The sequence below is a fragment of the Rhinolophus ferrumequinum genome, chromosome 12 (assembly GCF_004115265.2).
Source record: "Rhinolophus ferrumequinum isolate MPI-CBG mRhiFer1 chromosome 12, mRhiFer1_v1.p, whole genome shotgun sequence".
Classification (NCBI taxonomy): Eukaryota; Metazoa; Chordata; class Mammalia; order Chiroptera; family Rhinolophidae; genus Rhinolophus; species Rhinolophus ferrumequinum.
The window spans coordinates 8,468,684-8,495,280 of NC_046295.1; the positions used below are offsets into that span (position 1 = coordinate 8,468,684).

The following is a 26,597-nucleotide window of genomic DNA, read 5'->3' on the forward strand; positions in this document are numbered from 1 at the left end:
CAACTTCTCCACACAAGGAGGAAACCTGTGCCCAGTACGGAAGAAGGGGGCATATTCAGAGAGTGGCAGATCCAAGAAGCAGAAGGGGTGCCTCAGGACATTGGAGGTGAGAGTGACTAGCGCTTAGGGACCCAGCCGTTTAGGTCTTCATGGTCAGGTCTGGGCCAGAAGCATCTTCCCCAAAATGTTGTTTTGGGCCTTCCCAGGTAGAGGACAACTTGTAATCACTCCACTGCAGAGACCCAAAGGCTCAGACTTCACATATGTGAGTAGGATTTGAGGCTCTTGAAACCCCCTAAGTCTCTGTTCCACCTTTTATCAGGAGGGCCTGACAGATTATCCATGTGATTTAAATTTGGACTAAATTATAGAGGCAACATGCAAATACTCTCTTTTATCCTCTTATGAGTAACCTGTAAAAATGAAAGGGCTGGGACATCGCAGCTTAAAAGGAATGTGTCTACACTAGCTCTGAGGGCTGCGTTTACCGGTAGGCAAACCTGTCTTCTGTTTCAGGTACCACTGGTTCTGTGTATCATAGGACTCAATCATAGGGCACAGACTGCTGGCAAGTGCTAATGGCGTTGGGGTTTTTGTTTGTTTGTTTTCTATTTGGGAGATTGTGTGGGTTTGTGAGTCAGTGTGTATATGTGTCCTTCCTCCTGCATTTGTGAGCTGGGAGCCAAAGCACTCAATGGGTGCATTTGCAACTTTTCAAAGGAAGTAAAGACAGCCCTAAAAGGAACTGGTGCTTTTTCTGGGTCTGTTTACAGAGAAGTAACCCCTGTGTCATTTTGCCTCGCAGGGAGGTCCTTTCCTTGATTGCTAATCGTCTGTGTACTTTAGCCATGTGTGGTGTAAGCCGTGGTCCAGGCCCCGAGCAGCTCCCTCCACCCCGCAGCTTTCTTTTAACTCCACAAAACACAGCAGGCTGTGCTGGCCGGGCCACCCAGGGAGCAGCCACCAGAGTTCTCATGCGGAGGCCTCCCTGGATTCTCCACGCTCCCTCTGACCGGCTGCTCCCCACCAAGTCAACCAAACAGCCTTCCATGACCTCCTGCTCAGGACACCTTCTCATGCCTTCCACCCAGGTCAGCGGCACAGCCGCAGTGTGTATCCTTCCGAGTCTTTCTGAGAGCCAGGGAAGAGCCCAGGAAGGGACATGGACAGAAGGGAGGCCACCGGAGAGCTTGGCCTCTAGCCTCATGGCCTGTCCAGACGGCACAGGCTGAGGAGGAGAGCACTGGCATTTCCAGGAAGGATGTCTTTGGGAGCCTTACATATGACCCTTGATGGCTCAGATCACTTGAGGGACTGAAAAACACCCTGCAGGCTTGTGTGATGGCTGGAGCTTGGGGACAGAGGGAGTGAAGAGAGGAGACCAGAGCCGGATCACAGCAGGTCTTGTTCTAAAGACTATGAGCAAAGGATTGAGGGGTTAGATTTACGTCTCACAAAATCACTCAGCTCAGTATGGAGGCTGGCTGAAGGACGACAAGGATGGAAGCAGGGAGACTGGCCAGGGGCTCTCCTGGTCCTCCTGGGAGAGGAAGGGCATGGAAGAGGGTGGTGTCAGACCTGGCATGTCTCAGGGGCTGGCCAAAGCCACTGCCCTCTTGGGGCTTATATTCTAGAGGGGCTGCCAGACAATACATCAATGCATAATACAATAAAGTGTGAAGTTATGATAAGTTCTGTAAATGAAAACTAAGCAGAGTGAGAGGAAAGGAGAAGCAACTGAGGAAAACTGAGGTGCAGAGAAGCAGCTGACCCAGGATCCAGTTGGGAAGTGGCCGTGCTGACCTGTCCCCCATCCCCTTGGCTTCCTAGTCCCGGGCAGCATAGGTCAGTGCTTCCCAACTAGGCCTAGTGATGAGGCTTGTGACAGACAGATCCTGGGGCCCCGACTCCCTGAACCAGCATATCCAGGGGTGGTGGAGCATGGCAATGTTTGTGCAACAAGTGTCCCAGGTGAGTCTTATCATCAGACAAGTTGGGAAACTAGAGATGCAGAAACTGTGGTGTGTGGAATTGGATAGACTGGAGCTTTAGCTCTGCTCCTACCACTTTTCTTATGACCTTGGGCCCTCCACCTACACCTCCTAAGCCTCACTGTCCCTATCTGTAAAATGGGAATCATAACATTGCTAGCCTGACAGGGTTGTTATGAAGACTAATGATAAAATGCACATAAACCACTTTGCAGGGTGCCTGGCCCATAGTGTGGGTGACAAAATATGGAGGAGGGGCTCTCTACAGCATGATTTGTTAATCTTGATTACATTTTATCAAGTCAATGAGTCTATATTAAACTCTACTATTTACGTTTACATCTTACGACTCTTTCCCTTACTCCACAGATGGAGTCGAGTTCCACTGATGCCACCTCATTACCTATGTCCCATCCCCATGGCCTATGCTCTGCCCCAGCTGCTACCCTCCCCACTGCGACAGCCTTCCATTGTGGCCCTCCCTTATCACCTCCTAACCGTGTATTCACTAAGCCTCAGCCCTGTTGCTGTTTTAATTGGATTGGGTCATTCTCTCACTTCGCTTAACAGCTTTTCATTGCTCTTCAAATAAAATTCAACATCATTCCATGGCTCTCCCAAGCTCACTTAATCTGGCTCCTGCTTCATGCTCCAGCCTCACTGTGGAAACCCTACCTCTGGCATTCTCAGTTACACCTTAAATATGACTTCTGCAGGAAGCCTTTGGTCTCCCTCTGATATACTTCCATAGCAACCTTTTGTACAACTCATCAGACTTGCAATTGCATCCCTCCCTTGGTATCCTCGGAGAATTGGTTCCAGGATCCCCACAGATACCAAAATCCCAGGAGGCTCAAGTCCCTTACTGTCATATTTGCATACAACCTTTATTTGCATATAGGCTACAGCAGGGTGTGCCCACACATCACTCCATTGGAGGGAACTCAGCATAGTGTTTGGCACGTAGCCAATTCAGGTTTTGCTTTTGGAAACTTTCAGGGATTTCTTTTTTCCTGAATATTTTTGATCCACAGTTAGTTGAATCCACTGACGCAAACCCACAGATACAGAGGTCCAACTGTAGTTGTTTTATATCTTTCTTGCCTGTGGAATAGTAAACGCCACGAGAACAAGGACAGAGTCTATCTTCTTAGGGACTTGGATTGTATTGGGATTCAGAGTGCCAGCTCATGAGACAACCCCCTAGGTTTGAATCTCAACTCCATACTTACTAGTGCGTGACCTAAGGCAAGTTATTTGGACTTCCTGGGCTTCAGCTTTCAACCTACAAAATCTATCCCATGGGGTTATTTTAGAATTCAATTTGATGATATGCGATAGCTGCAGAGAACATGCATTGCCTGATAGACAGCAGACACATTAATTTTAACTATTATATATGTATTTACTCTAGGCCAGTAACTAGACTTTCACTCAATAAATACGTATTGAATGAAAAATCCTCTTTATCCCGCTTAGTATTGTGGCTTGCCTATGCCCAACAGCTAGTATAGTATTTAGTGAGGTTCTATCGCATAGCTGGGCAGTGAGTCTTGGGTAGATAACTCGTATGTATTTTATGCAGAATTAAGAATAGAATTCCCATAGGGTGGTTTGGAGAAGAGATTCTGATTTCAGGAATAGAATGTGTGTCATCAGCTAGAATTTCTTGGTAGGAGCTGATTTTGGAGTAACTTATTTACAGAACGCTTTGGAAGTGCTTTGGCTTTCAAGTTCTCAAACACACATTAAAATAATATTATAGTGTAATCTAATTCCTTCCCTTTTCCTTAGAGATTGCTGACTGCTAGTTAAGGTCTTATTTTTAGGGTATAGATGCAAACGATACAATATAGTGAGTTGGGTCCAATAAACATGTTTAAATGGTTAGAAACATCCGTGCTCTATGTCATGAGGCGTTGCCTATCTTCATCCACACGGTCTTAAGTCAGTCTTTACGACTCCCACCCGTGTGCTAGAAAAATGTCAAGAGCATCCCGTAGGCAAGCTCTGCAGAGCTCCTAACCACCATTTGGTGCATTTTATGATGGAGCAGCAATGAATTATGGGATTTGGAAATAGTCTGAACTGTCCAAACCTCCTTCTGGACCCCACCCCAGCAGGCAGTTCCTTCTAATCATTAAGGTTTGTGGCAATGCTGAGACGGTTTGCCTGTGTCGTAAACGGCCAGACGTCCATGTGCATGACTGGTCCTAAAGGATGTATGAGGAGAAGTGATAACAGACAGGCCCTAGCCACGTGCTCAAATAGTTAATTGATCTATATAGTGTCAAGCTGCCTGTGTCCCTCCCCTTTGGGTGTCAGGTTTCCTAAGAGTGGATTAAGGTCTTTGCTCAAAACAGCCACTCCTATCTGGAACAAACCCTATCACAGGGTAATTTAATTCTCAAACTTGAATAAGCATGGGAATCCCCTGGAGATCTTGTTCGAATGCAGATTACGACTCAGGAGGTCTGCAGCAGGGCCTGAGACTCTGCATTTCAAGCAAACTCCCCACTGATATTCATGCGGCTGGTCTGTGAGCTACACAGGCGTTTTGGTTTTCAAAGTTAGCCGGCTGGCTACGGGGCAGTGCTGGGAAGGGGACCCCAGGAGGCCACAAAACCATTGACGTGGTGCTCATTTCGTTTATAAAACGTTTCCCCCATTTCCCATCTCCAGGTCTCAACCAGTTTATTCACACTCTGTGAAGTCAGTCACCATCTCCTCAACCAAGAGGCTCAGAATTAATCCAGTCTCCAGGCCTCTATTGTCTACCTCTGGAACTGGAAACGACTTTTCCATACTTTTTTAGCTTTCCATGGCCTTTCCATACTTTCTTGTTGATTTTTACAGAGAAAATAAGCAAACAGTTGTGAGAAAGGGAGCTGGTTTACATGGGTAATTGTGCTGTGCTGTTAACTTTGTAAATTGTGGAATTTCTGCTTTAGCTCAAAATATCCCCTGACCTTACTCTCCATCGTGTCAGCATTTGAAGCGGCCCCTCTACCACGCAACCCCCACATTCGGTTCTGACAAGAGTCTGATCGTCTTTAACATGGAGAATTGTAGGCCAAGATGTTTGTGTTTATGTCCCAAGCCCAGAATAAATAAATAGCTACATGGTATTGAAATCACCTGTCAAAATATCCCTGCAGTTCTGGGGCACAAAGAGAAGTTTCTTGGTGTGATTGGCTTACTTGCTGGAAGAATTCAAAGGCTGTTTATCTCATTTGGTAAAAAAAAAAAAAAGAAAGAAAGAAAGAAAGAAAGGCCTGTAATTCTGCATTTTGACCCCAGAGCAGGCAATTACTTCACAAAAGCTCTCCCCAGGAAACCAGACATTAGCCTGGCTAATTAGGCTGACCTCACTTGCAAACCACTCTTATCACTGCGCACATGGCAGCCTCGGCCATGGAAGAGCGCTGCTGAGCCTGGTCCTGCCAGTGAGAGGAGACTGGCGGTGACACTGAGCTGTGTGTTGTGTTGTAGTTTTTACTACTCACTTTTATGTGTTCCTTGAAGCTCAGTCCCTTTCCCAGAGACAGGCTGTCATCAAAAAGAAAGGGCGCCCGACAAACTGATCTCCTTTATTGCACAAGGAGGAGGAAGCTGGAAAAAAAAAAAGAAAAAAGAAAGGAAAGCAACAGAGGTTGTAAATTCTTTCCAACATAGGAAATCATTCTTTGCCCTTTAGGAAAATGGTTTGTTGTTTCAGCCGCTGTGGCACGTTTCCTCAGCCCCCTTTTGTCCTTGCACATTTTGGGGGGTAACTTCTGTTTGGGTTCTATGAGGCGAAGCAAAATTAAAATAAAAATGTCCAAGCATGTAGAATTCTCTCTTTCTAAAGAATCAGACATTTTCCCAAGGAGCACTGCGAGGTGGGTCCCAAAGTCATCATGCCCACACGTGGAGAAGCAGATGGCAGGATGGCATGTGTGGCCATGTGCAGCCTGGTGGTCAAATGCTCTCACTTGGCCTTTAACTCCAGGACATCCCAGCAACTGAAACAAGGGTTGCACTTGGGAAGTTTTCAAAGGCAGAAAGGGAATAGGTGTCCCCTTGCGAGGGCAATGACAGGATGGATGCCTTGGGAAATGAAGAGATGGCTGATTTTGTTTGGGCACATCTCAGAAAGCAGAAGGCAGTCCATATCAGCTTGAGTCAGCTTTGCTTAGGGGTCAGAATATCCAGGGCAAGTCGTTCTTTTGAGCTCAGACCCTAGTGGTATATATATATATATATATATATATATATATATATATCCTGACACTTGTAAAACAGTAAAGAAAACCATTCAGGGCTGTGGTGACAGATATCATGACTATGGCAATAGGGGGGGACATGAGGCTCAACTCTGAATACAGTCAAGACAGGTGAGTATGTACAGCCCAGGAGCAGAGTGCGGCGGTGAGTGGATGGAAAAGTACTTGAAGGAGACATCAAGGGCATGGGAAATCTTGCTAACCCACCTTAAGATTCTTGCTGAACGCAGACCAGGGTGGTCAGATTCAAGGGTGGGGATGAGGAATCTGATCAGATATTGAGAGTGATCAGATGTCAAGGGTGGTGGGATTCTCACTCTGTGACGCAGGATTCTTGCTACAGCTGCGTAAGGCCTGCTGAGGACAGGGCCCAACGATGAGCCTAGCCAAGAAGAGGGCTCAGAGGATCCTGACTAAAGTGTGGTCGAGGAAACAGTCTTTGTCGGTGGCAAGTTGAAAGGCAAAAGGTACAGGAAGCACTTGGACCTTTTGTCTAATGGGTAAAACAAGGACCAGAAACAGAATGAAGCAGCTCTGAGCCAGGAGAGGTGGGTGTTCACTGGTGTACACGTGGTTTACCTGGTGTGTTGCTGGCTTCTGGATGGCGAAGCGACTCCAGCTGCCTGGCCACATGGGAACCAGGTGGAAAGCATTCGAGGAGGGCTCCTGACACAGGATCTCCCTGGCTTCCTACAGCTGAAACAGTCAAGACATCCTGTGACTACACTCAGAGCAACCAGTAGCATTTGGGGCTGGACTGGCAACCAGACGAGCTGATCTTTACCTAACTCTGCCTTGGATGACACAGATTTCCAGAGGGACAGTTCCTGTAGGTGTATGGAAAAGGCGAAGAGGGATGCTACCTAATCATTCTCACATGGGAAGGATGAATAATTACAAAATGGTGATGCCCGCATTTTGAATGACCATTTTAAAGGCAAAAATATCTAATAATGTTCCAGTTGCACGGTTCTGCCTTTCAGGAGTTCCCGATCTATATTTCTCACCAAACTCAGGGTAAGATGTCTGAGTTAAAGAGGATTTTTTTTTAAAGGTACAACTATGACTCTCATAGAACTATGAAATGAACATGGGCCAAGGATTTTATTAACGTATTTACTAATGAGAGAACCAGTAAGATGTTAGAACTGGTTCAAAGGAGAACCCAAAGAATAGACCATCAAGGCCATCAAGAATACTAAATTGGATGCAAAAGGAACTAGCTCCACAATGAAAGAGCAAAATTAATGCTCACGTGCATTGATCCACTCATGTGCAAGATTGGATTGCATTGTTATCTGCTATCTGTGATTCACAGAGTTCTAAAAAGCTCAAAGATAATGAAAGGAGCAGAGACCCCATAGAATCAAATAATCTGGAAAACTGTGTCAGACAATGCCTAGTATTCCGTTGTAGACACCCAGATATCTTTTTGGTCCATTTCTAAGTCTTCCACATTTTCCCTGATATGTAATATGTACACACACACACACACACACACACACACACACACGTGCCTTCCCACCTCTATGCCCATGTTGTTTACCTTTTTTTAAAAAGCACCCTTTCCCCTTGTTCACTGTAAGTCTAAACATGGCTTGCCTGGTTTATCTAGAAATAACAAATCAGGACCTGTGTTTTTAACCAGCTTCCCCATGAGAGTCTCTGAAGCCCAGCCATTGGCAGCCCTGAGTGAGGAATGCGAGTCCAGCTTCTCAGGGTTTGGAAAGTGTGCACACACATCAGAATCGTGAGGAGATGGTTCCAAAGGAGGTGCGCTTTGGATTGAAACTTGAAATAAGGACAGGATTTGGAGACACAAGCGGAAGGCATTCCAGGAAGTAGGAAGCCATGGGGAAAGGGCTGGGAGGTAGGAATAAGCATGGGAGTGCCCCAGAGGCAAAGATTCCCGCCAGAGTAAAGTACTGTGGAGGAGGGAAAAATCAATTGGATGAGTGGGGCAGATACAGGTTATAAGGGACCTGAAAGTCAGGCAGGAGAGTGAGACTCAGTCCGGAGCTTGTGCACTTTTGTTTTTAGCAGATAAGAAAAGCAATGTTTTAAGGAAGGCTTGTGGGGACATGGTGTACAGCATAGGACCTGTGCTCTGATAAGATAAAATCATAAACGCACACTTGATTCCTAAATGTGCGTCTTCATTTCAGTCTGGGAAATGGGGGTGATGCTTTTCAGAGAGCGAGAAGTGGTCCATTTCCCTAAGCATAATCACTAAGAGACTGAATATACAAGCAGGCAATAGCCAGACTTTACATAAAAATAGAACTCTGACCTACAGTCTCCAACAGCCACCTAGGAAACCATTACCTACAGTCACCAGCCCAGGAAGCCAGCCTGCTGTCTGTAAGGCTTGCAGTAAGACAGACCACTCTCTCTAGCAACTGGTCCAGGAAAACAAACAATAACCTCTGTAATAATTGGCCTTACATAGCCAGGACTTGATAAATAGCTGACAGCTTCCCTAATTTTTGTCCTCACTTCCAGCTTGAGACAAACCAGAAAGAGTCAAAGGTGCATACCTAACCAATCACATAGGATGCCCCACTTCAAGTTCTTCCTCCTCCAGTGTCCCCAGGCCCACAGCCTCGAAAGGGAGCACACCTGAAGACATCCCTTTTTTCCTACTACAAAGCTTTTCAACTCTTCTGCCTGACTTTGAGTCTCTGCCAAAGTAAGTGATGGTGGCTGACTCCCTTGCTAGAGCAAGCTCTGAATAAAATGCTTTGCTTGTTCTTTGTTTATTTTATTTCCATGCTACAAACAGTCGTCTACATCTCTGTTCATCCAGCATGCATATGTTTCCACCCAATGCCCTGCCAATTTGAACATGCAAGGTTATTTTTACTATTAATTTAATGTGCTTTCATCCACAGGTGGAAAATTATCATTGACATTTATTATTTGTACATACCATGTATCTCACATATAAATAAAATAATTCAATCAGGTAACCGCTGTAAGTACAAAGAAAAAGTATGAACTTAGAAGACATGGGTTCTAGTCCCAGCTCTTCACCATCTGTGTATTCTTAGGTCAACGTCTTCAACTTTCTGGGTGTTTGTCTCCTGTCCTGTGCGATATGGAAATTGTAGTAGATGATGGCTAAGGCTCCCTGTAGATCTAGCAGTCTGTGATTTTATAAAAAGCTGCGTCTCTCCTTCTAGCATTTCACACACTATTCTTCGAATCCAGAAAGTCCTTCTATGCCTGAATTTTGAGTGTGTCTCCGTCTTTCACAGATTAGGCTTTTAGTCATTAAATCCTCTCATTTAAAATTTTTTTTTCAAATGTTTCAGAACTGGGTAGGGAAATGGATAAAAACCTCTCTTCAACCAGCTCCCTAATTCTATTAAGTATCCACTCTGTGAAAATCACATCACCAAATATTTGGTGGTGAAAGGAGATTAACAATTTGGTTTCTGCCTTGGGGATCTTACACACTAATTGAAGAAATATGAGATTTGCACTTGTACATCTAAATTTAAAATGCAAATACCAAAAAACAGGTCAGAACAAGAAATAGGGCAGTAGAAGAAGGAGAGAAACCACTGAATGACCTTGTCATGGTGAAGGTGGAATTTGAGCTGGGTTTGGAGGATGGGTAATATTTGCACAGGTGGAGAAGAAAAGACAGAATAGAGGTTGTTGTAGGACAGACAAATGGTGTGAACCAGGAAAGAATAAGTTGCATTCAGAACCCTCCATGTAGCCACCTCAGACTGAGTTCTTTGGCAGAAGGGAGGTAAATACAACAGGAATAGTGACTTTAAGTTGAAATGCACAGGACTACAAATGCCACGCTGAAAGTTTTAACTTTTCTAATTATTGCTTTCTAATCATTTCGGTTTTTCATAAATCCTATTATTTTACTTGAATCTGTAAAACAAACAGACTCTTCTTAGAGTGGACAGAAATAATGTAGTGAACGAGGGAAAGAATTTGACAATGTTTACCTTTTGTGTGTATGTGACCCTGTTTATCTCTAGTAATTCTTTTTCAAAATATTGTAGTAACGGGAGCATAACGTAAAATGTATCATTTTACCATTTTTACATATACAGTTCAAAAACATTAACTATATTCCTATTGTTGGGCACCCATCACCGCCGTCTGTCTCCAGAACTCTTCATCATCCAAAACTGAAACTTGATACTCATTAAACAAGTAACTCCCATTTCTCCCACACCCAGACTCAGGTAGCCACTGTTCTACTGTCTCTGTGACTTTGACTATTCTAGGTACCTCACAGAAGTGGAATCAAACAATATTTGTCCTTTTGTGTCTGGCTTAGTAGCATAATGTCTTCAAGGTTCATCCATGTTGTAGCACGTGTCAGGATTTCCTACCTTTTTAAGGCTAAATAATATCTCATCATGTAAATAGACCACATTTTGTTTTTCCTTTACCCATGGGTGGACACTTAGGTTGTTTCCGTCTTTTGACTATGGAGAATAATGCTGTTATCGACACGAGTGTATGAATATCTGTTCAGGTCCTTGCTTTCAGTTCTTTTGTGTATATACCTAGAAGTGAAATTGATGGATCATATGGTAATTCTATGTTTAAGTGTTTGAAGAACTACACATCATTTTCCACAGTGGCTGCACCATTTTATATTCCAACCAGCAATGAACAAGCATTCCAATTTCTTCATCCTCATCAGCACTTACTACTTTAGGTTTTTTTTCTTAATGACCATTTTAGTGGGTGTAAAGTAGTTTCTCGTTGTGGTTTTGATTTGCATTTCCATAATGATTTCCCTAATGAATTCCCTAATTTTCATGTGCTTTTTGGCCATTTGTATATCTTCTTTGGAGAAATGTCTACTCAAGTCCTTTACTCATTTTTTAAAACTGGGTTGTGTATTTTTTGTTGTTGAGTTGTAGGAATTCTTTATGGATTCTGGGTATTGTCAATTCCTTATCAGGTATATGATTTGCAAATATTCTCTCCAATTCTGTGGGTTCCCTTTTCACTCTGTTGATGGTGTTCCTTGATGCTCAAAACTTTTTAATTTTAATGATGTCCAATTTATCTATTTTTCATTTATTGACTCTAGTTTTGGTGTCACATCGAAGAAATCATTGCTAAATCCAGTAACATAAAGCTTCCGCCTATGGTTTCTTCTAAGAGTTTTATAGCTTAAGTTCTCACATTTCGATCTTTGAACCATCTGAGCTAATATTTGTATATGATGTAAGGTAAGATCCGACTTCATTCTTTGCCGACATGAATATCCAATTTTTCCAGCACCATTTGTTGAAAAGACTGTCCTTCTCCCTATTGAATGATTTTGGAACCCTGGTTGAAAACCATTTGGCCATATATGAGAAGGTTTATATCTGGGCTCTCTATTCTGTATAATGTTTGCCTTTTAAGGTGACTAATAATAATATTTGTATTGAAGAAACCAAGATGGTGCACTTTACTCCAAAAGAGAAAGAAATCGCTTTTCTCAATAATTATAATAACTTTCAGTGTGAGAAAACATTTCTTTAGTTATTTATTTTTCTCTTCAGAATTTTTTTTTCTTTTTTTTTCTTTTTTTACTTTTTGTTTTTCAATAACCATAGGTTCACAGGAGTTTGCAAAATAGTACAGAAGTCCCATGTACCATTCACCAAATTTCCTCCAATGATACATCTTATCTATCTATAATGCAATATTAAAATGAAGAAATTATCATGAGTACAGTCCCAGACCTTATTCAGATTTCATCAGTTTAGCATATATTCGTGTATGTGTGTGAAGTTCTATGAACTTCTATCACATGTGTAGATTCATGTGACCACCATGATAATCGAGACACAAAACAGTTCCACCACCAAGGATCCTTCATGCTACCTCTTTCTAGCTATACCTGTATCCCTCCCTTTTCTCCCCGTCCCTGACTCCTGGAAACCACTCATCTTTTCTCCATCTCTCTGATTTTGCCATTTCAAAAATGTTATATAAATGGAATCATACAATATGAAACATTCTGAGAGTGTCTTTTTTCACTCAGCATTATACCCTTGAAGTCCACACCAAGTGTTGCAAATATCAATAATGCTTTTTTATTGCTGAGCAGCATTTTATGGAATGGCTGTTCCAGTTTGTTTAACCATTCATCCACTGAAGGACATTTGGGTTGTTTACAATTTGTGGTTATTATAAATAATGCTAACATGAACATTCCTGTACCTGTTTTTATGTAGATATAAATTTTAATTTCTATGGGATAGATGCCCAGGAGTGTGATGGCTGGGCCACATGATATGTTTAATTTTATAAGAAACTGCTAAACAATTTTCCAGAGTGTCTATACCATTTTATATTCCCACCAGTAATGTCTGAGAGAGATCCAATTTCTATGCATCATCACCAGCATTTAGTATTGTCAGTTTTTTTTTTTTATTTTAGCTGTTCTAACAGGTGTGTAGTGATATCTTGTGATTTTTCAGGGAAGGTTTTGTATTTGCTATATATCAGTTCAACTACTTTGTATTACAGTCTTCTTCCTCTTAGTCCCGCTTTTAACAGAGAAAATTCTTTCCACATTCCTTTCCCTTCCTTACTTTATTATTCCTCATAGGACTAAAGGAATGCAAAAAAGAGTCCTCATTTTCTCTTGGATTATATTGTCCTGACGAAGCCTCAACTATTGCCTTTCATTTGCTTTCTCCATTGGCCCTGTGGTCGGCAGGGAATGAAAAAAAGCAGCAGCTGGCCAACGGGCTTAGGGAGCAGGTCTGTCCTTTGTGCCTGTGTATATTCATTTTCTAGTCACAGCTCAAGTTGTTTCGCTTTCTGCTGCTTGGGGAGAGAGGGAAATGTAAATGTACTTGCTGTTGTTTAAGCCTCCTGGACAGTAAAAGCAAAGGCAGCCGTACTGCCTTTTCCCTAAATAATGTCAGATAACCCCTTTGAGAGCTCTTCAAAGATGATTTACACATTTCAAAGACTTTGAACTTAGAAGGGGTCCTGGGCAAGGCCCTCAGTAAACATTGATATGTGTCTACTGTGTGCCTGGCTCTAGGAGGGGTGCTGGGTGAGAGGTCTACGTGCTAAGAAGCAGGACTCTCCCTCTAGTGTCAGCAGTTGCGCGTGAGATGGGTCCGGCGCTTGTGCAGAGAGGTGAGCAAGTGACTTTTAGAAGTTAGGAGGACCCCACGGCTCACTGCCTGGGAGTCAGAGAACTTCATGAGCAACTCCCCCTGAGCTTCTCAAGCCTGACTGGGCCTGAGAATCACGTGGGATGCCTGCTAAAAATACACATTTCCTGGCCCCACACAGACTGATTCAGAACTTCTGGAAGAAGGACCCAGGAATAGATTGGACCCAGGGATAGATTGTTTTAAAACAATCTAATTAAGCTTAGATGAGGTCATGCGGGTAGCGCCCTCATGATGGGATCGGTACCCATACAGATTCCTCAGACACACACACGCACAGATGAATGTCCATGTGAGGACACAACGAGAAGGCAGCCTCTCTACAAGCCAAGCAGAGGGGCCTCAGAAGAAACCAAACCTGCTGACACCTTGATCTTGGACTTCCAGCCTCCAAAACTGAAACGTACATACTTATTGTTTAAGCCACATAGACTATGGTATTTTGTTATGAGCAGACTAACAAAATACGATACATAGAATCCTGCTGATTGAGAACGACCGACGCAATCCAGCCCTCTCATTTTACAGGGGAGGAAACTGAAGTACAGTGACGTTAACAACCTCATCCGGTGGCTAATATCTAGTTAATGGTCCAGTCACTATTAAATCCAGGCTCTCGTCCTTTCAGACCATTGCACATTCTACCAACTCAAAGATGACAAGTAAGTTTATCTGCATGTCAACTCTGGATGATTGCTGGTGGCTGCCAAGAGGACAATGTCAAAAAGGATTCTGAGGGCAAATCCAGGCTCAGCTGAGGAAGGCACACCAGGAATAAGCAGCATCATGGTATTGGTGGGAAACCTGGACTTAGAATCCAGTCACTCAGGCCGAATAAATGCTCTTGGCACTTAAGCTCATTGAGAATGGCAAAACGCAGAGGTGTGGTCCATGGCTGGGAGCATGATAGAGATGCAGATTCTTGGGTCGTACCCACACTTACTGGATTGGGATCTCTGGAAGTGGGGCCAACAGATCTGTCCTGGTTCTGACACACACTACAGCTTGAGAAGTGCTGCGCTAGAGAATAAGGACAATAACATCAGTGTCTCTGGGTGGTGGGTGACCAGTGAGAAGATGTCATAAACTCAAAAGCACATCACAAGTGTGAACTAGTTTCCCTCTTCTGGTAGGAGTCTTACTCTGCGGGCTCGCCGAGGAGCGTCTGCTTTCCCAAGCTTCCCGCCGGCCTCAGTATTTAGCACGGTGCCTGTCACACCTACTTCTCTTCTGGTTGCGTGTGGAACAAATGGAATCCCTCAGAGACCTTTGAGAATGTAAGGATGTTTCTCGCAGCCCTCATCCCTCATAACCAATGAAAACATGCCAGAGCTGTGTATTTTCAGTTCAGGACTTCTGCATTTGCCAGCTCCCAGCCCGCCTCTAACCACGTGGCCAGCATTGCACAACTACTACACCCCTTTCTTACAAACCCTTCCATTTTCTGTTAAGTAACATGTTTGGAAGCCTGAGTGAATCAGAGACAGTAAGCATTTGATTGCTTACATTATTTTGGTTCAAACATGGCTCATGGCCCAGGACTAATTTATTTATTTTTTATATGGTACATTTTTATTTCACTTGGGAATTTGCCATCCCCCCACCCCATTCTCTCTTCCAACTACTCTCCCTTCACCCACCCTACCCCCTTGCCACCCTTCTTCCCCGTTGTGAAAGATGCCCCATCAGCAGCCTCCAAGCCAGAGCCTCTGTTCTCTGCCAGCGTGGTTCGCTCACACGTCCCTGCCCACCCACGGCCTCAGACCTGACAGGCAGAGACCACCTACCGCCAGCATGTCTTTTCCATGAGCCAACCAGCTTTCTCCTTTTGGATGCACATCTAACCATATGGGTGTGGGCCTGGGCTCCTGCAAAGGGAGGACCCTTCTTCCAGGAGCCACCAAACCAAGACATCAAGATTGTAGCAGGGTTTTGCTCACTGTCACTCTGGTGAGGAAAGCCAGCAACCTGGATGTGACAGAATCAATATGCTATTACAGGTCCCCTGCCTGCCCCTGCCCCCATTTGCAAAAACAGCTTGTTCTGCATATGGGATGGAAACTGTGTCCTGGCAAAACACAAAAAATAAATATTTAAAAGGAAAAAAGCACACACAAGGAAACAAAATGCCTTGCGTTTATGTTTCCATGGTCTGCCGCCAAGTACCTCCCAGCCTCTCCCGGCTCGTGTTCAGTATGCCATATGGTTTGAGACCAGTGGATTAAGCCCTTCCACGGTTGTGAAAAACATCAGTCCATTTGGTCTGGCCTTTCTCTCCCTGCATTTGTTGTTCATTTGTGAGTTTCTCACATCCCTCAGCTGATTGCTGTCAGTGTGTTTACAGGTTTTAGATTTCTGATGGAATTTGAAACACCACACCACACAGAGCCTGCTGCAGACCTTCTCTGGGAGGAGGGGAGGTCACTCAAGGGAGCTCAAAGGGACATTGGTGGACAGAGCCCTGTGAGATGGGTGGCCCAAATGAAGCTCATAGTGTGATGCTTCAATGACAATCATTTTCCCTAAAATCTTAGGCCTCAAAAAAGAGAGTTTGTGTGCTATTTCCCACTTGGCATCCTCCTGTGACACTGCTGAAATAGCAGCTTGAAGGGTATGTCTAGCCAGGAGTGGGAGGTGGAGAACAACTGGCCAGCGTTGGAGAGAAAAGTAGAAGAGTCAGGAACAGCAGGTGAGCCATGGACCACCTGAAACAGAGCCTTCTCGCTTCATGACAGAACTGCACCCCTGACTTCTCATGTTGAGGGCACTGTAATAAACTGTCATAAAAATGAAATGAAAATATTCTACGTAAGATCAGACACTTCTTTACCCCAATTATGGGGGAGGACACACAGCACCAATATGATGGTTGGGGGAGACAAGCAGATATAAAGGAACACTTGTCTTATTAACTAAAGAAGTTCAGATAAGCAGTTGGAGTATGATTCGCATGCCCAAGCCTCGTGCCCATAACCTTGTCCCAGCATCCCTCAATCTCTGTCCGGTGACATTACCAGAGACGGAGCCATAGGGAGAACCTTCATTCTTATTTCTCTATCCAATTCACTCTGATCATGTTTGATTCAGGCCCCCTAACACATTTACTTAGTTGTGGGACATTATTTAGCAGGAATCATTGGCCTTTTCTGCGGTGAACATGTGGGTAGGCTATGGGGCCAACAGATGTGTCTTCATCTTTGGAGACAGGGGAAGACAACCTCACCCCCTTTTGGTTTTTGTTGTTGTTGTTGTTTTGTAGCTTCTAGCCCGGGTTCATAGAGCAGGTCTCACTCTCCTGATTCATTTCTGTATTATCATAAATCACGCCTTGAAGTTGCATAATTATTGATGCAAAGGATTTTGGGGACCTTAAGAAGTTCCCTTTCCCACCCCCAACTCCACTTTCACTTATCGTCTTTTGAGTACTAACTTTCATGTTAGACTTTTTTAGGATCCCTGATTTAACAAAATGTCCTATTGTCACAATGCTTCTGGAGTTATTCACACACATGAGCGCTGTTTGTGAGACCAGAAGTGATTGCACATTAACCCTTGGGTATGTCCCAGGAGAGAGGCACTAACTCTAACTGGTAACAAAGCCATGAGCCGACACCACCAGCATGACCACCTAAGAATAAAACAACATGCCACAAAATAAAGTGAGACCCAGAATGGGCATGAGAGAGCAGTAAAGGAAAACTCGAAAGCAGTGTCCCTAGTCTCAAAGGAAAACCCCGTTTTGATCAAAGCTAGGAAGTAGCCATCCTCGTGATGTCACAAAGAGACAAGCAATCTTAACTGTGATACATGTAAAATAGAAATGAAGCATAATGTTCTTTCAAAAAATGCTAACATCATTTGAAGGCTATAAATTTTCCTCAGTGTACAGGTCTTACCTTAACCCATAGATTTTGAGATGAAATATTTTTCTTTCTTTAATTTCTAGATAATTTATCATTTTAAATTTGCCTTTTTTCATTTTAATGGGCACCAACAGATATTTCCTCAAAGTGTATGCCAGCCCAGACCCCACCAGCATCATAAGAGAGACAAGTCTCCCCACAGCTTTACTGGCACTGAGTATTATCACTGTTTTTATTTTTAGCCTACCTGACTGGTAAACTGTTGAATCTCTTTGTTGTTACATGACATTCCCCAACTACCAGTGTTGAGCATATTTTCAAATGTTTGCTATTCATTTTCATTTCAACTTCAATAACTTGCCCATTTTCCTGCTTTTTTAAAAAAAATTTTGCTCAATAATTTGTAAGAAGTTCTCAATATTAGAGATATTAATAATCTATCATGTGTATTTCAGATATTTTCTCCAGTCCCATAATCTCTGTCAAGGTTTCTTTTTTGTATTATCTTTGGCTTTGGAAAAAATATTTAATTTTTATGTGGTCAGATTTGTCAGACTTTTCCCTTAAGATGTTTTGGTTTCCTGTCTTGCTTAAAAAGGCCTCCCCTCCTAGAGGTTAAAAAAACACTATCCTAGATTCCTGAATAAAATTGCATTAAATTAGGTATTAATTTAGAATGTTTTGTGTTTATGATACTGTCTTCCTCCATCGCAGGGGTCAGCAAACTATGACCTATGGGCCAACTCCAACCCATCGTCAGTTTTGCTAAGTAACATTTTATTGGAACCCAGTCACACTCATTCATTTACATACTGTCTATAGCTGCCTTTGCACTACAACTGCTTAATTCCAACAGAGACCCTATGACCCGCGTAGCCTAAAATATTTATTTTCTCACTCTTCACAGAAGGTCTGCCAATACTTGAGTTGTAGATTCTTTGAATGTCTCTCCATTTCTTCAGGTTTTATTTTATTTCTATCTATAATGTTGTATAATTTTCCTCATCTTTAAAAGAGGGCTAATGATAGTACCCATCTTTTTGTTGTGAAGATTATTGAATTTAATTAACATACAATGCTTAACACAGTGCCTGGGTTATAAGAAGCTCTCAGAAAAATAGCAGCCATTGTTTCTTGCTAGGACGAAATGTATAGTAGACAATAAGACGTAATTCTCACCATCCTGAATTTCTTGATTACTATAGATTTTCTTTGTTTTTAAGTCACAAACTGGCTTATTAGAATTACTTTTCCTGGTGTAAAATTAATACAAATTCATTCTAGAGATTTTGAAAAAGAAATCAGAGTAGGAAAATTTTTTTAATTAAAATCTCCTCTGACACCCCCTACTCAGACAAACTAGTGTTACTGCCTTGATGCATATCTAATGTAGTTTCGTTCCTGTAGGCAGGTACCCATGTGTCAGGTGTTAACAAGTCCATGATATTTGGGTACTAGAGATATCATAGTTCTTTTTACAAATCAAACCCCAATCTAGCTAAGCCTGGTGAGAAGGCCAATGTCGATTATTTGGGGGCTCCACTCTACACCCTATATTGGATCAATTAAATAGGACCTGGGCTATTGTGCTTCTGGGGAAAGGGGCAGGCATGGTCCTGGCTGCACAGTGGTCACTGCTGGTATTATGCACCATCAGCTAAAGGTGTCACTGCCACCAGACAGCTGTTAACCAAGCATAGACACTGCTGCCCCAGATGGCACCAGGACGCCCCTCACAGCAGTCCTCTTGGAAGACCCTTGCTGCCATTCCAAAGCCACGGATTGGTGACTCACCCCCACAGCACCCACCCAGGCAGCCACCCACCTGGGATCATGCCTGGGAGCAAGGCTTCGATCTTCTCACCAAATCTTAGGATATCTGCCAACCCACCCTCTCAGCCACCCACCTAGTCCCTCTCCACCCTCGAAGCACAGAACCTCCTTCTAACTTTTTCTTCATAGGATTCAACGCTTCTCAACAGAGATCCACGTGGTCCCTGAAACATTTTATAAAAGATTGTTAAATTTTAACTTCCTTCTCAGTAGGGGGGCCCCACCTCAAGGGGAAGAAGGGAGATACTTCTGTTTTTCCTGGATACATCTATAAGAATACAGTGAAATAAAAAAGACAGTAGTTGATTTTCAATTTGAGATTCTAACACTGAGATTTTCAATTTGATTCTCTAACACTGCTTTGTAGCCTACTCTTATTTAATGAATGTAATGTAGGTATATTTCCATATCCTTAAATAGTCGCATATTAAAATATTATTTTAATGAATATATGTGTATTATATATGTGCATATAAATACATACATATATAATAGTTTCCACTAAAATGTGGGAATGTTCCAACATTTGGGCTTGACCTTGGATTTTTGCCAAAATCTATTGTTCAGCTTTGGCCTCAGGCTTTGGAAGGCCAAAGAGCTGAATGCTGATTTCAACCTCCTTTCCTGGGTGTGACCAACGATTATAAGAATCCATAGATTCTCATCATATCTAATCAGTAGAACAGCAATAGTAATATGGACAAAACAAGCTGTCATTTAAATTGATTATTAATATCTTATTATTCACTTTAAGTTCTAGGCAAGCTTCTGGATACAACATGGAGTAAAATTTACTTATGTGTTTTATATGTTGAAATTCTATTAGTCAGTTGATATATTAATGAATAATTACCAGTTCAAGAGTAAAATGATGGTATAAACAATAGATTGTGAAAAATATTAATTTCACATGCAAAAATAATTATTAACAACTTTCCAATGATTAGATGAGGAAATTGATAAATGGCTAATACAAATATTAAAAGAGCGTATTAGCTAAGTAACCTTAGCTAAGAACATTGTTTCTTTTTGGAGCCATTAATAATTTATAAAAATTTCAACAGTACAAAAACAAAATAACCATTAGATTATCCTATAATTCTAATATATAGAGAATCATTTGGCTTGGGAGTATTCCTAATATTAAACAAAACTAACTAGGAACTATATTTAACTTTTCGTTACTGTATCCCACATAGGCCGTTAGTCTTTCAAGGAAAGGTCTTATTTAGGAATTCTTACCTACAAAGATGAATTTAAGGCAGAATTTCATATTTATCATCCCAAAATTTCTTAAGGAGGAAAATACATATGAAATCCTGTACAACAACCTACATAGCCTGATAAATAACCATTGATTCAGATATAATAAAGAATAAAAATTAATGAAGAAAAAGAAATGAGGGGCCCAAAGTATATATCTTCACTAACTAAATTTCAAAATAACATACTTTAAGTCAATTCTTTAAAAAGACAATTCCATTTGGTTTTGGGGTCTACAGACACTGAAAATTTTGAACAGAAACCTTGTCAAAATTTTGCTGTGCTGAAAACTGTTTTCAGTAGATGAAGACGAAGAACTTTTATAATTTACTCAAGTAATTCAGCACAAAGTTCCTTCCAGAAAACATATTATTAAAAAGCTTCTTTTTCCCGAATTATATTCTGCTCTGTGCAGTTTAATGGTGTTACTCAATGTGCTACTTTTGAACTTTTTCCACCAGTTTGACGGCATGGTGGATTAATGACGAAGTCGAGTGAGCTTCATCTTTATTTTGGTGCCAAGAGGCCCGGTTCTTCCCAGCAGAATGAATTTTATTGAAGAAATATTTATAAAATGAAAAGTTCATCAAGAAAAGTGTTGGGCAATTGTCTCTGACACTGAAACAAACTCAGTGAATGGTCCGAGTGATTTAGGTCACACAGTGGTAAGGCCTCTGCAGTGGAACGTTGAGAAAGCTATTACAGCACCAAAGTGCTGCCTGTAATCACCAGTGAGTTGGGCCTCTTTCATCATTCTTTTACATCCAAAGATAAACTACATGACACAGACATGATTTTGGAACGGCCTTATCATGTAATTTTACAAAATGTTTCAACAAACTGGAACAGCAGCTATTATGTGTTTAAAGCCTGCTTGAACAACAAGAAAACAGCCAGAAAGATGAATTTTGAACTTGAATTAGAAAATAAAGCCAGTTCAGCATGGACACTAACAACCAAATGTCTTTTGCAGAAAAAGTAGTTCATCTGTGGAACACAGTGAGGAAGTGAATCACCTGATGGGCTGTGAGAAGGTACGTGTCTCATTCTTGAACTGCTTTCAGGTCCTCCTCTATTCCCACTGCTGGCAACGTGCTGGGCTGGGCACACATACAAGGGAGATTGGGGGTAGGTGGAAATTCCCAGGTGATAGTGTTCTCTTATTAATAAAAGCCAATTACGTTGTTCCATTGTTCCCCTTTTAGATCAAATATTTAAGAACAAATTTTTCTTCAATTGCATGCAAAAATATTAGAAATAAGGATGACCAAATGCAGGCAACAATCTGAGATCTGCTTCTGAAATATTCAGAGAGCCGCTCGAAGCAGTGTGTATGTACAGCTTCAGTTTGGGGGCTGCTTCAGCTCCATAGACCAAATCTTCAAGTCCAGGAGATGAAGCAGGGAGAAGACTTGACTTTAGCTGGTTACTTATGTTTCAAGCAGGGTTTCCCAATCTCCGCACTGTGGGCTATTTTGAATTCATAATTTTTTTTTGTGAGGGGCTGGCTTCCTGGGCACTGTAGGATGTTTAGCAGCATCCCTGGCCTCTACCCCGTAGATGTCAGTAACACATCTTTCCCCTAGTTGTGACAACCAAAAACGTCTCCAGACATTGCCTAATGGCCCTCAGAGGTTTAGAGGAAGGAAATCTTAATCAGTGGTACCGGCACTCCTTACATGGTCACCCATCATAAAGATGCTTCCACCACTCACCCCTGGCACTAGCATCTTCTATGGAACCCAACACTGACAAAGCTGGAAAAACTCACCATGTTCCCACACTGATTCTAGTTGGAAATTAGCTTCTGTTGGGCGCACACATGTGAACACAGTGTCGCAAGAACATTCTGCCAGTTGACAGTGTTGAGATATCAGTTGCCACACTATACTATTATACCAAACTTTAAAAATTCAATTCCTAAAGTTCTTAAGTGAACATTGAAACATTAGCTAAATTTCCGAGTAAAATTTCAGACGTATCCATGTAACCCAGAAGTTCTAAGATGACAATTTATGGCTTTGATGGAATATCAGTTTACAAACCTGTACATTCAACTTGGAGTCAAACTGCATGTTCCGTACACATGTCTGAGGAGAAGCTTCCTGAAGCCGGCCCAGGGCAGGGCCACAGCGGGACCTCGATGGTGCTCAGGCTATCTGCTGAACAAATCATGTACTTCACCAATCCCACATGTTTGAGCACTGAAGTTGTTTGCCATATTTTGGTCTTATAAATTACTTTGCGATGAACTTCCTTAATTACAAGCGGTAACGTCCTATTTCATTATCCTCCTCAAAAGATTGCTGAAAGTGGAATTATGGTATCCAAAGTTCTGAACACTTTCATGCTTTTTTTAATACTTGTTATTGTGTCCTCCAGAAAAACTCATTTATACTACCAGCAATGAGTGCACTGCCAGACCCTGGGAATTATCATTTTTTTTCAAAGACCTTTATTAATATGTTAAGGGAACATTGTATTTTACTTTTATTATTTCCTATTTCTTTGGTTTAAGAACAAACAAAAATTGCAGTGTCAGATCGACCATCGATCACCCTTTCTTTAGTTGAGCCCCTGGTGACATAGTCGGATTGCAGTTAGGGTGCAGGAGGTATGACATGTGTGCAGCTTTAAACTCTACAGTCACAACTGGCATGGTGAGCAGTTCGCACTATAAGGACGGGAGAACTGAGTTTTGTCACGGAACAGCAGATGCTGAGCCCCCAAGTCCAAGTACATTGAGTGGAAGATGAATAAACTTAAGGGAGTTTCAGGCTGCCTGGTTAAACAAGCTGTAACTAGCTACATCTTTAACTTTGTCTCTTCCCCCACTCTTTCCTTGCAAAGCATGGACCGTTGCATCTGAGAAACTTGAACTCACATATATGTGACTGATCTGTAGTAGTTACTGAGTTGCTTCCGTGTCTCATGGATGTCAGGTTATCCCATTCATTCTTTGAAACAGTCTTGCTTGGTAGGCAACATCTCTATGTTGTGAATAAGGGATTTGAGGCTTAAAAAATAAGCCCCAGGTCCACAGCTGGTGAGTGCAGAGCTGGAACTCACCTTCAGTTCTGCCTGATTCCAAAACTCCTGCTCTTTTATTTCCCATCTCATATGGTATACCATTATCAACATCAAATACTCATGTTTCCTCGTGGTTCCCGGCTCCCCAATGAAAAGTCCATGGTTCTCTCCAACTTGAGTTCAAAGAAAGCTACTGAAATCATTTCGATGACTATTATAGAACATCTGGTTCTCTTTCTTCCCCTTGCTTACGGCAAGAAAGACCAGGTGGGTTGGTAAGAGAATAAAAGAGGAATTCGATTTCCTGGTAAAAGGAATTACAGCATATTACGAAAGTAAACACTCAATCACTTCTTCTCCTTTACCTCCTCTGGTTTTCAGCTCCACGTCAGAGTCACGACGTGGGCAGAACCTGACCCAGGCTCTATTTTTATGTTCCCACTTGAAAATGCTTTCAGGAGGGCAATCATTTGCTTCCTCCCCAGCAGGACTCTTCCTGACTGGGGATGAACTTATCTTCCTGAGTTGGTGTTGCTCTGATGCCATACTTCTGTGGTTATTTCTGTCCAGCACTCACAGGCCCTTGAAACCAGAGTCACTATTATTGAATGCCTCTGGTATTCACACACACTGAAAAACAGGCTGCCAGACCAGCTCTGCGCCAGAATTCTCAGTCTTCTAGAGGCAAGAAAGTGAGCAGTTCTTGTCCAGTCTCCATGGAGAACCCGAAAGAGACAAGTGTTTGAGTTGCTTATTCATTTCTTAAGTTAGATAGAAGAGAAGGACACTGAGTACCCAATGGCTTGATTCTAATTCCAGAAAAGTCACTTTTTATCATGTGACCCAAGAGAATTTCCTTCACGTTCCAAGCCATTTATTCTTGTGAAGATCACATAGAATATATACATCTTGGTCCATAGGAATTATGAAGTCTCGTGCAAATGTAAATTACAGATTAATATTACTCATAATAGCACTTTTCACTATCCAACGTACTGTATATTTGAGTTATTGTATGTCTCTTCTGTGCTTACATTTTCCCAACTCCACCCCCGCAACCCCCAATTGGAATGTAAGACAGAGATTTGGGTATTTTATTAATTATTGTTCCCCCAGAACTCAGAAAAAGGCCAGGCACGGAGGCAGCACTTGATAAATATTTGTTGAGTGAATAAATGGATTGATGATACTCACTCTGGAAAATTATCAGGGCAGCCCATACCTTTTAATTCCATGGAAGACTTTCAGAGACGGGCAGGCAGGGCCCCATTTCAATGAGTTTAGTGATATACGACCAGGGGACAGGAGTGACACTGAGAAACTCATGGTTACTTACTGTGCTCGGGTTAGTGTTCGAAGGTGACCATCACCTTCCTTTAAAATGTGTAAAACTCTGGCTCAGGAAACATTAAAAACATTTTGTAGACTAACCCCCTCCTCTCCTATCCTGGGGGAACAATTGCACTCACTGATCATAGATTGAGCTGCTGGCCACCCCAATACCCATGAGGCACCAAGTCTGCCCAGAACTTTCCTAAATAGCCTTCAACTTGATGGGCTGGCCAAGGCCTTCCCAGGATGCTGGTGACTGGCCACCAGTGGAATCCAAGGCTACAATATTTAATCAGCATTCAGCTTGTACATTCTGTCCCCCCTTCCTCCCTCCAGGAAAACATATGGTGAGAGCTGCTTTTTTTGGAGCAAACCCTTCAGGGAAAACAAACTTTTCATCTAAAAAAAAAAAGTTCCAGTAAACCCTTCTTACTGATTTCTAAGGAAATCACTTCAGAGCTTAATTTTGCATTTCCCATCAGAGTAATCACTTCTGTTACTGGAGAAAGTGCAACTGACGAGGGTTTTGAGATGCAGCGAGTGTGGGCTTGAGGGCCCAGGTGCGGGCGTGTGCACACATACATGTGTGTACAAACCAGTGTATATAGTACGCTCATTAATCACTGGAAGCAACGCTCAAGAATAGTCCATTTGCTTTTCCAAAAATGGCTAAATCATGACATTGTTGACAGCCCGGCCAGGCAGCGTCTGATGGAATTTTGGGCCCTGGAAATGCCAGGTGTTGATGGCTCCAGCCTTCGTCAGCACCTCTGAATACTAAAAGGACTCTGTGTGTGTGTGGAGGGGCAGGGAGTGTGCACACAGGAGCAGAAGGGAAGGCAAGGGTGGGTTCTACGGGTCTTTGCTTCTCGGAACAAAGGCAGGAGTCAAAAGCCACAATTGGGAGCAGCCAAGCATCATCCCTGAAGGCAGGAATGCATTTGTGATTAGTGCAAATATTAATTGTGCTGAAGCAGAATTGCAGGCCTCACTTTTGTCCTGGGTATGTGGCTCATGTCCCATAGGAAAGCCCTCGTTCGCTTTCTGTTTGCAATGTGAGTGTAGGATTTTATTTTTCTCAAGAAAAGGATGGAAGTTCCAATAACACTGTTTTTTTTCTTGTTCTTTCCCCAGATGCCTGCAATGTCGGCCGCACTAATAGAAAAGCAACTCCCTTGAACTTTTCTGCAAGCTAAGACTTCTTTTCAGGGTCCCGGTGTGCCCCGCCCTGACACACAGCCCTGGTGGCATCCCTCCGAAATTGCCTGATGGCCAGCTCAGCCCTGGCCCTCTCCCAAAGCCCTGTCTGTTCAGAAATGCAGCTCATCTTGAAGAGAGAAGCATGGCTTATTGAGCAGGAAGACCCTCTAAGGCCATGTGTTGAGAAGGGATATCAGGCCCTGCAAACCTCAAGAACTGGAAAAAATGGCCACGTTGAGAATCTAGCAACTTGTCTCCTGCCCAGAGCGGAAGCACTCAATCACCACCGACAGCTCCAACTTAATCCTAAGATATTAAACATTGTGGCCTTTATCATAGTTCTCTCAAAATAAAAATGTGACTGCTTTTCCAAATAAAAATACAGCTAGAAGTCAGAGGGGGAAAAGTGTGTGTGTGTGTGGTGTGTTCTCAACATGGCTTTTGAAAAGCCCAGGAATGACTTTAGGTCTCATTTAGAGTTGTCTGCAGGTGTCATTTGCTCCTTTATCCCCTTGTCCAGTTTGCTTTAGATAGATGATCAAGCAGGGGACTTCAGTGAAGCAAATTCACAGCCACAGACCTGAGGTACCCCGGCGAGAATGAGAAAAAGTGCCCCCTCTGGGCAGACAGAGCCCCTCACCAGAGCTC

The 26,597-nt window shown here is 42.6% G+C and overlaps 1 long non-coding RNA gene across 1 annotated transcript; it reads left to right on the forward strand.

Moving 5' to 3' along the window:
* On the forward strand, positions 1 to 26,227 carry LOC117031679 (uncharacterized). The gene is made up of 3 exons (XR_004424592.1): positions 1 to 106; positions 21,361 to 21,421; positions 25,884 to 26,227. It is a non-coding gene; the product is annotated as an uncharacterized LOC117031679 (long non-coding RNA).
* Positions 26,228 to 26,597: the final 370 nt, after the last annotated feature.